We start from the raw sequence: 14,288 nt of genomic DNA, 5'->3' as shown, positions 1-14,288 counted from the left end.
GAAATAATCCCATGTATATTATCAGACCATAGTGCAATGAAATTAAAAATCAATGACAAGGGCCGGGGACTTAGCTCAGTGGTTTTGCTGCCTGCTGTGCAAGCACAAGGACCCGAGTTTGATCCCCAGTACCAAAAAAAAAAAAAGAATCAATGACAAAAGAAGCCACGAAATAAACTACTGTTAAACCACAAGCTTCTAGAAAAAGAAAAGCAAGTCAAGCCCAAAGCTCGTATGAATACAAAAAAATCAATGAATCAAAGAGTTGACTCTTTGAAAGATTAAATAAAATTGACAACCCCTTAGCCGACTTTATCAAAAAAAGGAAAGCAATGATCAAATCCATGCAATTAGCAATGAAAAGGGTGAAATCACAACAGATTCTGCAGAGATCCAGAAGATCATCAATACTATTTTGAGAAACTGTATTCTAATAAGATAGAAAATACAGAAGAAATGGACAGATTCTGAGATACATATGAATTACCAAAACTGAATCAAGAAGATATAGAAATTCTAAATGAATAAGTATCAGCCAATAAAATTGAATATGTAATTTAAAAATTACCAACAAAAAAAAAGCCCTGGCCCTGATGGATTCACTGCTGAATTCTACAAGAAATTTAGAGATCTACTGCTGCTACTCCTCCAACTCTTTCATGAAATTGAAAGGGGAATAATACTTCCAAATTCATTCCTGGAAGCAAGCATTACCCTGATTCCAAAACCAGACAAGGGTCCAACCAAAAAGGAGAATTACAGGCCAATCTCCCCAGTGAACATAGATGCAAAAATCCTCAATAAGATACTGGCAAACAGAATGCAGCAAATCATCAAGAAGCTTATACACTATGACTAAGTTTGATTCAACCCAGGGTTGCAGGGATGGTTCAACATACACATATCAATAAATGTAATATACTATATTAACAGAACCAAGGACAATAACTATATGATCCTCTCAACAGATGCAGAAAAAGCATTTGACAAGGTCCAACACTCATTCATGACAAAAACTCTACACAAAATTGGTATAGATGGTCTTTATCTCAATCTGATAAAAGCCATATATGACAAACCAACAACTAACATCATATTTAATGGATGAAAACTGAAAGCTTTCACTCTAAAATCAGGAACAAAACAAGGATGTCCACTGTCATTACTCTCGTTCAATATAGCTCTGGAAACATTAACCAGAGCAATTAGACAAGAGAAAGAAATAAAAGGAATAAGGATAGGAAAGGAAGAAGTTAAAGTATCATTATTTGCAGATGATATGATACTGTACATAGAAGACCCCAAAAACTCCACCAAAAACTTTTAGATTTGATAACTAAATTTAGCAGCATAGCTGGATAAAACGTCAACACTCAAAAGTCAATAGCCTTCCTCTACACAAATAACAGACTCATGAAGAGAGAAATTAGAGAAACAATCCCTTTCACAATAACATCCCCAAAAAGGAAATACCTAGGAATCGATCTAAGGAAGCAAAAGACCTCTATATTGAAAACTACAGATTCCATGCTCCTAGGGCAGAGAAGGTGAGCCAGCCCCAGCACACAGAAGGAAGCTCCCCCGCCGCCATTCCACACTCCAAGGGCAGTGAAGGTGAGCCAGTCCCAGCAACTAGATGGACGCTCCCCCACCACCATTCCATGCTCCTAGGGCAGACAAGGAGAGCCATGCGGGCACCAGAAGCAACCCCCCCCAACCGTAGAAATGAGAAGACATGTAAACAAGCCTCAAAAACAGACTACCAGATCACCTACAGCAACCCCAAAGGGAAACGCGATGGAACAATCTGATACTCAACCACCTGGATTCTCTGAACTGGCAACAAAAGAAGATCTGGGAAAAATGAAATCAGAAATAATTTCTCAGCTAACAGCAAAGATTGTGCTCATAGTGCAAGACATGATTAATAAATCTAGAGAGGACACAGATTACAAAAAATAGAGGATCTAAGGAACATGATGGAACCCCAACAAAGGAAACAAATGAAATCCATAAAACAGATGCAAACAGATTTCCAGGAGATGAAAAACTACATCAAAAGTCTGTGCAGCAGAATGAACAAATGTGAGGATAGAATTTCACATATAGAAGATAAGATTGTAATTAGTGACGAGGAAAAGAAAAATTGCTTTAAAATTGTAAGGCAACAAGAGAAATCAATCCAGCAGCTGCTAGATGATGCAAAGAAGAATAACATAAGACTGATTGGAATCAATGAAGAGGAAAGAGTGCAGATGACATAAAAAAAAACTGTTCACAGAAGTGATGGCAGAAAGCTTCCCAAGCAAGGGAAAAGAACTTGACATACAGATAAGTGAGGCATACAGAACTCCAGCTAGCCTTCATCAAAAAAAATCTACACATAGGCATATGATAGGATTCCAGAAACCCAACAGAAGAACAAAATTCTACAAGCACTTAGAGAAAAGAAACAAATCACATACAAAGGAAAGCCCATCAGAATCACAGCAGACTTCTCAGTGCAAACCCTCAAGGCAAGAAGAGCTTGGAGTGATGAATTTCAAGCCCTAAAGGAAAACAGCCTCCAACCCAGATTGATGTACCCTGCAAAACTATCTTTCAAAATTGATGGAGAAATAAGGTACTTTCATGACAAAGAGCATCTCAGGAACTTCATGAATACCAAACCAGCACTCCAAAAAATTTTAGACAATACTCTAGGAAAAGACAATGAGGATCACAACTCCAGGAAGCCCAGTGGAATGAATCCATTGGGCATGACAAATTAAATACAAAGGGGGAGAATCCAACAAAAAGAAAAAGTCATGACAAGGCTTTTAAAACTTTGAAATTCATCTCCCTAATGAGTGTATAATTCAATCTTGTTATTGTACTGATTAGTATTTTCCTGATTCTAGAGTTGCACACCATTCCTTGTGCTATACTGGCTATTTATCATCTTCTTATGTCTACTTTTTAATTGGGTTGTCTATTAATGAGCTGTAGGAGTTCTTTATATATTCTGGTCATAGGCTATATGCATTGTAAATATGGTCTGTTTAAGGACTATTTTTCATTTTAATGATGTCATTTAAAGTTCTAAATTTTGATGGAATCTCATTTATCAATTTTTTTCTTTTATACATCATGTTTTTTATATCCTAGGTAGTTCTTGCCTACCCTAAATTCATAAATATTTTCCCTTATAATTTCTTCCTAAAGTTTTATAATTTTAGGCTTTCATATTTAGATTCATAGATCCCTTCAAGTTATTTTTATGTATGGAAATAAAGAGTAGAGGGCAATTTTTTATATACAGATACCAGGTGTTCTAGTGGCTTTGCTGCAAACACTATCTTTTCCTTGGCTCTTGAATTGAGTTTATATTCTATAAAATGTTAATGTTAAATAATCTTTCAGAACTCAGTGGACCATACATGTGTGGTTCTATTTCTAGATTCTCTGTTTTATTCCAATGATCTATATGTCTTTCCTTACACCAACACTGCCTTGATTACTGTAGCTTACTGTAGCTTTAGAAGAAGTCTTGAAATTAGGTACTAAACATCTTCCAACACTGTTTTTGTTTTATTGTTTTTTCTCTTTTCACTTTTCTAGGTCCTTTGTACTCCTACATAACTTTTAAGTTTCAATATCCAATTCTTCATTTATAGCAAGTATACATACACCTGAATTTTTATGTATACCTTGTGTTTTCTAATCCTGCTAAATTCAAATACAAGTTCTAGGGGCTCCTAGAGATTTCTTAGTATTTTCTCTGTAGATGATCATTTCACCTACATATAAAGATTTTACTTCTAACTTGCCAATCCTATCCTAATTGTGTCATTTTATTGCCAGACTATTTTGGTTTGGGCCTAGGTTTCAAAGTTTAATGGACAGATGAAGAGTAAGCATATCTGCCCTTTATCCCCACCTTAGGGATAAAGCATGGTATCTTCTCCATTCATATAAGGCATTCTCACTGGAAGTATGGAGTACATGTCTTTAAACTGTTGAGAAGGTTCTCTTCTACTTCTTGTCTCCTGATAGCTTTTACCATGAAGAGCTGTGGAATTTAGTCCAATACTTTTTCTCCAACTAGTGTCAGGATCATATGGCTTTTTCCTTTCATTTGTTAAAATGATGACATTTGGGGGTGGATCTTCCAATCCTGAACCAACACTACCATCCCTATAACAAAACCACTTTCTACATCCTGCCAGATCTGACTTCTAATAGTTTGTTTTGTTAAATAAATTGCTATCTATGTTCATACATTTTTCTTCTATTATCTTTATCCAGTTTTAGGATTAGCACAATGTTGAGTTCCTAAAATGGGGGGAGAAGTGTTCCTTTTTTTTTCTGCTTTAAATGTTTGATATAATTTATCAATTAAAATGTATATGAGCCTGTTGTTGTCATATAGGTAGGTTTTCAAGCTAGGAATATACTTTCTTTAATAGGTTCTATTCAAATTTTATATTTCCTCCAGAGTCAGTTTCATTAATTTGTCTTCCAAGGTACTTCTTAGAAGTTGTCAAATTTGTCTCAAAACAGATTTTTGAAATATGCTTTCTATATCCTTTTAAATTCTGTAAAATCTGTGGTAGTGTCTCCTAGGTCTTGATATTTTATTTTTAAAAATATATAATTGATATTGTATAATAGAAAGTAAAGGTCTAAAAGAGCAGGGGAAGTGGCAGTGGTAGGGGAAAGGAAATAAGGGAAAAGAAAAAATATGAGAAAAGGAAAAAAATGGAAACAACGTCTTTGCAAATAGGGAAGGGTGGAGTGGGTGAAGGGATGGCAGGGGAAGGGGAAAAAAATAAGAACCAAGATACTCATGTAATGGTACAAGATCCCAATGATGTATGTAAATGTATTTTATACCTAAAGTGTACCAAGAAACTTATTGGGGTGAGAAAAAAAAAGAAAACTACAGTACTCTGAAAAAGGAGATGAAAAAGATACCAGAAATTGCAGGATATCCCTTGTTCTTGGATAGGAAGAAGCAATATAGTGAAAATGGCCATACTTCCAAAATTGTTAAGGGATTCAATCAATCCCAATCAAAATCCCAACAGAATATGTCACAGAATTAGAAAAAAACAATCCTAACATTCATTTGAAACCAGAGGAGACATAGAATAGCAGAGAATTCTACACAACAAAGGCAAAGCAGGAGTTATCACAATCCCTGACTTTAAATTATACTACAAAGCTACAGTGATAAAAAACAGAATGGTACCTGCAAAAGAACAGACCTGAGGATCTCCTAGGATATTTTCTAAATTTTTTTGGAGTGCTGGTTTTGTATTCATGAAGTTCCTAAGGTGCTGTCTGTCATGAAAGTATCTTATTTCTCCATCAATTTTGAAAGATAGTTTTGCAGGGTACATCAATCTGGGTTGCAGGTTGTTTTTCTTTAGGGCTTGGAATACATCACTCCAAGCTCTTCTTGCCTTGAGGGTTTGCACTGAGAAGTCTGCTGTGATTCTGATGGGCTTTCCTTTGTATGTGATTTGTTTCTTTTTTCTAACTGCTTGTAGAACTTTGTTCTTCTGTTGAGTTTCTGGAATCTTAACAATTATATGCCTAGGTGTAGATTTTTTTTGATCAAGGCTATTTGGAGTCCTATATGCCTCACCTATCTGTATGTCAAGTTCTTTTCCCCTGCTTTGGAAGTTTGCTGCCATTACTTCTATAAACAGTCTTTTTATGTCATTTACACTCTCTCCAGTTTCTTCTTTGACTCCAGTAAGTCTTATGGTATTCTTCTTTGCATTGTCTAGCACCTGCTGGCTTGATTTCTCATGTTCCCTTACAATTTTGAAGCAATTTTTCTTTTCCTGTTCACTAATTGCAATTTTATCTTCTATATCTGAAATTCTGTTCTCAAATTGGCTCATTCTGCTATGTAGATTTTCCGTGGCATTTTTGATCTCCTGGAAATCTCTTTGCATCTGTTTTATGGATTCCATTTGTATCCTATGTTGTGATTCCATCATGTTTCTCAGCTCCTCTCTAGATGAGCACAATCTCTGCTGTTATCTGAGAAATTATTTCTGATTTCATTTTTTCCAAATCTTCTTTTGTTGCCAGTTCAGGAAGTCTAGGTGGTTGAGTGTCAGAGTGTTCCATCTCATTTCCCTTTGGGGTTGCTGTAGGTGATCTGGAAATCTGGTTTTGAGACTTGTGTATGTGTCTCCTCATTTCGACCTGGGGGGTGGAGAGGTGCTGTTGGTGCCCACATGGCTCACCTCCTCTGAGCTGAGACTAGTGGGACAGCGGCTCAGAAGCCCTTTCCTCTTGGTCAGGAGCGGCAGGATGGATGGTGGCCTGCAAGCCCCTTCCTCTGGCCTGGGAGCAGCAGGATGGATGGCAGCCCGGAAGGCCATTTCTCTGGGATGGGTGCGGTGGGACAGTAGCCTGGAACCCCCTTTGTCTGGGCCCTGAGCTGCAGGACAGAGCAACAGTGTCCCTTGTCCGAGTCCGGAAATTGTCCTGGGAGGTCTGTGTGCTGTCTCTTTTCTTCCAAGTTTGTCTCACAGGTGGAGCAGTGGATCCGATTCACATCCAGTTTGGACACCAAATGTAGGGAACAGGGAAAGGGGATATTACTAGAACCTATGCAGTAAGTCCTATTCTCCTGTGAGCCATGATGACACATGATGAATTAATTAATATATAGACTTCAAATGAGACGTAGAGAAAAAGCTGAGCTTTGGCCTGATCAATGCTGCTCTGGGCAGCAAAGACCCCAGATCTTGAGCTTGCCACACCTTTATTCGGAACATCAGCAGAAACAAAGGTAGCAAATGACTCAGAGAGTGACATGACTTCCAACTCTTAAGTCAGATACCTCAACTTAATTTTTTTGTTTTGTTTTGTTTTTGGTACCTGGGATCAAACTCGGGTCCTTGGGCTTGTGAGGTAGATGGCGTAACCACTGAGCTAAATCCCTGGACCAAGTTAATGTTTTTAACTATATCAAAAATAGGAATTAAAAAAGCACCAACCTCAAGTTGAAAAACACAATTGAAAAATTAGAACAATAAATTTTAGATTTTCATGTTACTAGGAAGTTTCATGTCAAAGTCAACCCCGTGTTAATAAGCCTATGAGGGACAATAGTCCTCAGAAGTTTCATGGAAAGTATCACTCAAATTAGTGAAATTGTTAGAGATATAAATATAAATCCTAAAGTTTCCTGAGGCATAACTGTTTTGAATCTATAACTTTTTAAAATTGATTAACTAATTAATTTTCCAAGATAAAAAGAAATCGAACATAATTTAACATTTTCTAGGCCAGTTGTCATTCCCATTTTTATGCTACTTTCTGTAAGAATCCACTTATTCTAGCCAGGTACTAGTTTAAAAACTAGATTATACTTATTGGAATTGTACACAAAATAAGCATGAGAAAGACCTAAATGAAGGACTTCAAGATGTTTTCTGATACTAACTTACTTAAAAAAATGGGTAATGAATTTGGTGACAACGTTTTTTACTGCTTATAGGTCCTTCAACCTATCTTCTTGTTCTCAAGTTATGCCTCACAGAAAAGATGCTGCACTTGCCCAAGCATAACCAAACACCAGGTTCATTACATTTCTCCATCCCATACCTGCAGATAATCTGCCATGGTAGAGACGCAGCCATAGAGTCCTAATCACAATGCTGCTGATGTCACTGCAAAGTCAATATGACTTCTCATCCTAAAAGACTGGTCATAGTAACATGGTCATATCAACTTTATATCTTTGCTATCAAAATTATTAGAGCTTTTCATCATGTCCTTAATAAAGTAATTTCCATACCCTTGTGTCTAAGATACTAGTTCCAGAAAGGCAATATTGCTCATATATTATAAATTCTTACCCTTCCAAAAGATACCTTCAATATACTGAAATCCACTCATCCAAAACTAATTTAAGAAAACTTCCAGTTAAATATGGCAGATGAACTATATGTTTCTCTTTCTCCCCACCACACCCCCTCTCAAAGAACTAAACAATTTTAACAATTTTCAGAAAATTGGAAGTGAATGAAAAATAGTGAAGAATCAGCACAGCTCAGGCTCAGCTTACAACCCAGGAGACATAAAAAAGGAATGCTAATGAGAGAAGCAAGCCTATTTTCATCCCCAGAGCCCTAGAAAGACTTAAGGCTTAAAGAAAAATGCAGAGGTCAGGAGGCAGAACCCAAAACAGGAAGATGGGCTGAACATCCCCAGATCCTATGCTGCTCCCTGTAGAGCCAATGAAGAACCAGAGGTTTATTTTCTGGAGCAATGTGGCTTCAGATTGTACAGTGAATCGAGGGTAAAGGGTAAAATGTGTGGTTAAACAGAAGATATAAGTAACACTGAGCACAGTTCAGTGGAGCCCCCAGCCCCCCTCCTCAGCACTGCCTCCAGAAGAATTACAACTCCTCACTCCTTTCCAAACCAGAATGCTTCTCTGGGAAAATTGAGTGACCTCTGTAGAAGACTTTCAGTTACTGACATGTGAGGATTTGCTCCAACAACAAAGCCAGTTTATAGCCTGTCATCTAGTAGTGAGCAGTAAGCACTGTAGTATGTCTGTCTCACATGCTACTTCCACATAGCATCAGCGTTTTGGTGCCTCACCCTTAAACATGATAGAATAGCCCAGAGCATTCAATAGTTGTCTTTTATAAAAGCTCCTAGAGTAGCAAAGAGAGACAAAACATGAAATAAATTTCAAAAAATTAGTAAAGATTAAAAGAAGCAAAATTTTTAAATCCGTATTACTCCTAGGAGAGAAAAGGTACATATTGTAATAGAAACAATGCTATGAAAATCCAAAATGAAATAAAAACCAGCCCTAGAAGATGTAAAAATAAGATAGCTGCAATTAAAAATTCAGTTTAAGAACTGGATAAATTATTCTCTCAAAAGTAGGACTAATAATAAAAACAGAATATAGGGGAGAAAAGAATCTAGACAGAAGGTACAAGACTGAACTACATGGAGTTTCATGAGGTAAGAGAAAAAACAAGGGAACGGGTGATATCAGAAATTTTCTAAAAGTTTTCAAGAATTGAAGTTCCTAAGTCTTCATACTTAAAAGTGTCCACTGAATATCCAGCACATGGTATAAAGAAGTCCACACAAAGTAATATTTCAAATGAAATTTCAGACAAGACATTACAAGAACATCCTAAGTGCCACTGTTGTCTTCTGGTCCCTCCCAATGCTTAGGGTTACAGAAAAGAGCCATAAAAGTTTGTATGAATGGCACCTCAAACCATTATCTTCTGTTAACTGGGGAAAGGTATTGTAATTGAGACTTATTAGAGTTTTGGCTCATTGTTCACTGTCCCATATTTGTATTGGGGGTCAGGCTGTATTGTTAAAAAAAAAAAACTTTTAGGTTATCAAGCTCAAACTCTTTGAGTGATTTCAGATACAAGCCACAGGGGAGTCTAGTTGAATAGAATGGATATTTCCCTTATTGTCTTCAAGTTTTCCAGGAACTGAGTCCTCAACCAACTTGGGGTTGTCCCTCCCCAAACTTAGACTTGCGATTACATGCATAGGGGTGTCCTCCTGAGTGCCTGACTGAGCTATCAGTGGTCTCTGGGCAAACATGCCACCAGTGTCATGATCAGGGTTCCCGAGACTTTTTCCACGCACTGTGATCCTTAAGGCCCCGGTTAAAGACTTTAATTTTTAGTACCAGTCTAGATTTGTGACCTATATTAACTGAACTGAGCACTTGTGAAGAGAATGTGAATCACAGCCTAAAGAGTCAACTGTGTGAGAGAAGAATTTAACCAGGGCCCACAACCCCTAGAGTTACTGTGAGTCATTAGTTTAAAGGCACCGAAAAGCTGGCACAGTTCTACAGCCCATGGATAGCTGACCTCTAAAGGGGATGGTATCCGGAAGGCGTTATGAGAATTTAGTGATTATCAGGGCAGCCCCAGTTCTGAATACCTTGGGGGTTTTTTGTTGTTGTTTTGTTTTGTTTTCTTCTCCTTGGTTTTTAACTAAGAGCCTCTCTCTCTTTGCCTGGACAGAGAGAGCCCTGGGCTGAGGTCCAGGCTCCACCCTGTCCCGCTGTGGTGCAGCGCGTCCAGCTGGTACGGGATTTTGGGGGGGCCAAGTCCTTGAGCACAGGGGTCACCTCAGGCCCTGGCCGAACACAACAAGCGTCGCATAAGTACCCCAATACTACTCCATCTTCGCTGTCCCACACAGGGGAGGAGAGGAAGGCAGGACCAACTCGGGCAGATGACGTCAATCTACCCGCGACTGGAAAAGCAGAGCGCAAAGGGGGTGTGGCCAGCGGTGCTCCTGTCTCGCCCACGCGGGAGCTTGTAGGCGCAGTCCCTGTTTTACCCCGCCCCGCGCTGCTTGAGAGGCTGAGACTGAGAGGAGGCTCTGGACAGCAACAGAGCTGCGGGAACTTGTCTTTTCTCCGGGCCTCAGCTGCTAGTCAGCGAAGAGAAATCAAACGTTTTTTCCTACGTGAACTGAGTGAAGGAGCCCTAGGAGAAACCTTTGCCTGCAAAGGTAGGAACCTTTTCTGTGCTTTCCTTGGGGTCCTGTTTCTATGTAAAAAGAGGAGCTAACAGCAGTGGACTTCAGATAGGGTCTTTATAGGTAAATTACAATTTTGGGTGCACAAACTGAGATCATAAACCTGCGTGATGTATGGCTTTGCCTTCTACCTGGCAAAACCTCAGAGTCTTCCAGGACCAGCTTGTCCTGTCAGAGTCTGAAATCTGTGAGCTGCCTTGAAGCAGACCAAGGTATTGAAAATAAACCAAAGATGGGGAAAAACACTCACCATTCTCCTGGCTGACAAGCCAAGATGCTACCAGACCTGTCTCTGTCTCACCTGATCCCAGTTTCTGCATATCCCTAACAAAGAACTGAGCAGGACACACGGAAGTTGTGAGAAAGACAGATTTATGAAAGGAAAATGCACCCCTCAGAGAAGAGCACACTGACAAGGCTCCAGTGAGTTTGACACAGAGCAGCCCTGTCTGTTTTAGGTCTGAGGCTAAAGTAACCTTGGGAGAGTTCTAAACAGGCCTAAGTCAGAGGTGCAAAACTACTGCAGTGAGTTCCAGGGTTGGTGCCTGTTTTTCATTTTCCTAGAATTTGGAGAGTGGTCAGGGGTGGTATCTACCTGGATTCTATTAAATTGAGAGTGTCCCCCCTCCTGTCAGGCCGGATGTGAAGGAAGCGTGATAAGAGCAGGAGCATATCACAGAGTCCTGTCAGGTTGTTAAGGAAATATAGCAAGAGCAAAATGCCTTTGTGGTCTCCAAGAGACTGTCCTGAGCCTAAGGTGAGAATGTCTCCCAGGCTGCCCATCTGCTGCCTCAGCAGGGGTGACAAAATCCAGTCTCCTGGGCTGCTGGCTCTAAACTGATCAGGATGTGAACATTGACTAAATGTGTTGTGCCCAGATCGCGAGGTCCCCAAAGACCACCAAGGAGCCGATTCCAATGCAAACACACAAGGGTCGTTTATTCAGGCTCGAGCAGGGACTGTCATCCGACACCGACGCAGAGGGTCAGGATTGAGAGCCCCGACTCTAAAACACCAGGGGTTTTTATAGAGGTTACAGCAAGGCACGGGGTTTCAAATCACATGCAAATCACACGATTGACTAGCATTTAGCAAGTTTTGAAAGTTTAAACCTGATTGGCTGTGCCTTGCGTGCTGAACTGCAAACGGTTGCTCAAGTCATCGAAAAGAACATCTGGGATACTGGGGTATTGGGGTAACTACTGATTAGCTGTTGCAAGCCATCGAGAAGAGCATCTGCGACATTGGGGCAGCTACTGATTAGCTGTTGCTAGGCGAGTTGCTAGGGGACTGCTGAACATTATCACAGGCAGGTAGCCAAAGTACATCTTGTGGTTCTTCTTGGAACTAGAGCTTATGTCCAGGCCACCTCACTCTAAGATGGGGCCAAATTTTAAAATGGAGTCACTCAGGCCTCACATTCCCCCCTTCTCGTGAGACTATCGAGGCCCAATCATGGGTCTCGGAGGGTTAACTCTATTGGGTTTTCTGATAGAAGTTGATACTGTGACCTGAGAGCCAATAATTGTACTGCACTGACACGTTCTTTAATGAATGAAGCCAATTTGTTAAGTAAGCAAGGTCCAAATATCAAGAGAAGTAGAAGAATAAGCAGAGGACCAAACAGGGTGGAAATCAGGGCGGTCAGCCATGGTGAGGAGTTAAATAGTGACTCAAACCATCCCCGGCCCAGTTCGCGTTTGCGTTTTCGTTTAGCTAGGCCCTCTCTGACTTTTGCCATGGACTCTTTGACCGCACCTGAATGATCTATATAGAAACAGCATTCTTCCCCCAGGGTGGCGCAGAGCCCTCCCTGTTGTAGGAAGACCAAGTCTAAGCCCCTTTTATTTTGAAGCACTATCTCTGCCAGGGAGGACAGTGACTCCTGTAAGTGAGAGATCGAACTCTGGAGTCTCTCAATGTCTAAATCAATGGCTGTTCCTAAGTCATTATAATGTTTGTTTTACAAAATCAAGGAGGAGACCCCCACCCCAGCCCCGGCTAGGCCTAGACCTAAGAGCACTGTCAAAGTGATGGCTGTTATGGGCTCCCGCTTAGTCCTAGTTGGGGCTTTACCTAAGTATGGGGCATAAATATCTTCTTCAGAGTGATAGATCAGCCTGGGAACTAATTGTACTAGTATACAAAAGTCACTGGTCTGGTTGAGCACTGTTTCGTGTGCACAAGGAGTGAGCCCCATGGAGCAGGCCCGTCATCCATCCGGGGGGGTATAAGGTATTTTCCAGAATCAGACCGGAGAGTCTGGCTACAAAGGTGTTGCTGAGTAGTCAGGATGTTACCAATACAAGTGCCGTTCCCAATTACAGATTGTAAAGTCAGCCTACCTGTTCCCTTCTGTTGCCACCTGCATTGACTAGCATTTTCTGATTTAGTAAGGTTTCCAGGGAAAGCTATTCTTTCATAGTAGGGGAGCTTGATATCATAGCATAGCCAACAAGACCAGGTAAGGTCAGGCCGGGACGCATTTAGGGCTTTAAAAGTCTTGACCATAAGCTCCCAGATGGGGTCGTTTTGGACCTGAACCTGGCTTTGTCTACTCTGGGCAGTAGGCAGAAGGGGCAGAGTAGTAGTAGGAGGCAGAGGAGTAGTAGGAGTAGGAGTAGTAGTAGGAGTAGGAGTAGTAGGAGTAGTAGTAGTAGGAGTAGGAGGAGGAGGAGGCAGAGTAGTAGGAGGCTTTAGAGCTGGGAAGATTGGTACAGGTAGGGACCCAATGGGGCGAGACCATAGTGGCTTTTCTATTAGCCGGAGGATGAATAAGAGTCCTGGGTCATTGCTTGGTGTCTTAAGGCGGAGACCCCAGGTCTTGCCTGTTTCCCACCCAGAGGCCTGTTTACCTGTTGGAGTGAATTCTAGCCGTATCTGGGAAGTTCCGGGAATACGAGCCAAGGAAATAAGGTCCAGTCCCTTTTTTGGTTTCCACAACTCTCTCCACTGTGTAGCTGGATTTCCTACAACCATGGTTTCACAGCCCCGTCTGGCACAGAAGTAAGCCTCGGGACCTCCACATGGGGGGGGGGGGGTTCTCCTACCCGCTGGGCACACATAAAATATCCTCCAGAGGCAACCAGGGTATACATCTGCCAACTTTTGGGTATGTGTCCAAGAATCCTCGGCCAGTTGGCAGAGATCAAACGTTAAGTGCTCAGGGAACCAGGGGACTCCAGGTCCCACGGTTGAAGCCAAAGTCAAGTGGAGCCCAGTCTCAGTGTTGATAATTACCCAAGTCTGATTGAAGGGGGCATGGGGATTTGTAGCTGTCACTTGGGTGCAGCAGGTTACGGTGACCACCCAAATCAGGAGCGTTTGAGTCTGAGTTTGAGGGAGTTGTTGTTGTCTTTGGATACCTGCCATGATGGGATGAAGTCTTTTAAAATGGCTTGTGGATCTGCGGGGCGGACGTGAGTATAATGTATCCATGAGGCGATCCTGTCGACTTTGAGAGTGGTGGGCGTGGTCAGGACAGTAACATAGGGTCCTTTCCAACGAGGCTTGAGGTTTTTCTGTCGATATCTCAGGACAAAGACCCAGTCCCCTGGCCGGTAGCGATGGGGATTGGGGGGTGGCCTGGACTCATACAGGGTTTTCAGTTTAGGCCAGACGTCTTCATGAACATGCTGGAGGCTTTTTAAAGAGGATAACAATTTTTGGTCATCAAATTCAACAAGTACATTTGATTAGAGGTTGGGGACAATGGGAGGGGGTATTCCAAA

At 41.0% G+C, this 14,288-nt stretch overlaps 1 protein-coding gene across 4 annotated transcripts in view; it reads left to right on the top strand.

Annotated features, from left to right (window-relative positions):
- The first annotated feature begins 10,101 nt into the window (after nt 1-10,101).
- LOC101705915 (aldo-keto reductase family 1 member B10) overlaps nt 10,102-14,288 on the top strand; it is a 30,402-nt gene continuing 26,215 nt past the window's right edge. For 2 of the 4 annotated variants that reach the window (XM_087206274.1, XM_004851212.3), the window contains exon 1: nt 10,346-10,530. The gene's annotated coding sequence lies outside the window, so the exon portion shown is untranslated. Of the gene's footprint in view, nt 10,531-14,288 lie in introns of all 4 variants that reach the window. The other 2 variants (XM_004851211.4, XM_013074538.3) reach the window with 2 other exon arrangements.

Source organism: Heterocephalus glaber, unplaced genomic scaffold (genome assembly GCF_053883595.1).
Source record: "Heterocephalus glaber isolate CG9 unplaced genomic scaffold, H.glaber_assembly_v1.0 deba00000621, whole genome shotgun sequence".
NCBI lineage: Eukaryota > Metazoa > Chordata > Mammalia > Rodentia > Bathyergidae > Heterocephalus > Heterocephalus glaber.
Note: the sequence above shows the minus strand (reverse complement) of the source record. Positions and strands in the feature narration are given on the sequence as shown.